Genomic DNA, 1004 nt, shown 5'->3' on the forward strand with positions numbered 1-1004 from the left:
GGAGGAGGAGGAGGAGGAGGAGGAGGAGGAGGAGGAAGCTCTAGAATAATTGAGTAAATTTATCCATCAGTGCAATTCAAGCTTACAAAAGTGAGTTTTCCAACAGGTTTAGATGGTCATAGATCTGGCCTCTAAGATTAAGCACCTGTTTGGCTAAAACTTATTCCTCAAGAATCACGTGGGTAACTTAAGTCCCAGTGCAAAAGTGCTTGGAGGTGGGGCATAAAAGGAGGAGTTTCAGACTGCAGGTTCTACCCTGAGCGGATTAATGCCTGTTACAACAGGGCTTAGGGCAACAGGTTTCAGCTCGGGCTCTTTTGTTCTTCCACCAGGAAATGACACAGCAAAACAGCACAGTGCCCAATGTCAGCCCCTCCATCTTGGTTCTGCCAACCTCCAGTGCCAGGCCAAGACATTCCTGTTTGTTATAAGTAGTCCATCCCTGGTGCTCTAGCAGCAGAAAATAGAGCAGCATACTAATCAGAAAATGGGAAAAGGCTAAAGGGAAGACATTTTTCAAGTGTGTTTGTCTACTGGTGTGCACACCTACGTGGACATGCAGAGACCTATAGCTCCTGAGCCTGGAGCTTGCTGTTGTCTGGCCAGTAATCCCTAGCCGTACCGTCTCTGGCTGGCACTCAGTACAGATGTGTATGGTCACAGTAGCTTTTGCCGGGTGCTGGGGTCGAAACCAGGTCTTTGGGCTCATATAGCAAGCACTTTACTGCTCTGCCATCTCCATAGCCTAGCAAGTAATTTCTGCAATTATCAATACTGTTGCACTGATCTTAATAAGTTTTTAACAGTCACTAGGTTTTACTACACCTAATTGATTGATACTAAAATTTTACAAGGGACTGACTCATGTATAGGAATAAATGGCCAGTCATTTCAGTTTCTGCCAAGGTCTCAGATGTTGGCTCCTCCCTCTAAGCCTTGTGTTCCGCCTCTTGCAGACAGGTTGGGAGTTTCTCCCTGAAACCCTGGATCTGGACAGCGTCCTC

The 1004-nt window shown here is 46.5% G+C and overlaps 1 protein-coding gene across 1 annotated transcript in view; it reads right to left on the reverse strand.

Moving 5' to 3' along the window:
* Positions 1-1004, reverse strand: part of Ugdh (UDP-glucose 6-dehydrogenase) — a 23458-nt gene that overhangs the window by 15510 nt on the left and 6944 nt on the right. The window lies entirely within an intron of this gene.

The sequence above is a fragment of the Mus pahari genome, chromosome 13, assembly GCF_900095145.1.
Source record: "Mus pahari chromosome 13, PAHARI_EIJ_v1.1, whole genome shotgun sequence".
NCBI classification, from domain to species: domain Eukaryota; kingdom Metazoa; phylum Chordata; class Mammalia; order Rodentia; family Muridae; genus Mus; species Mus pahari.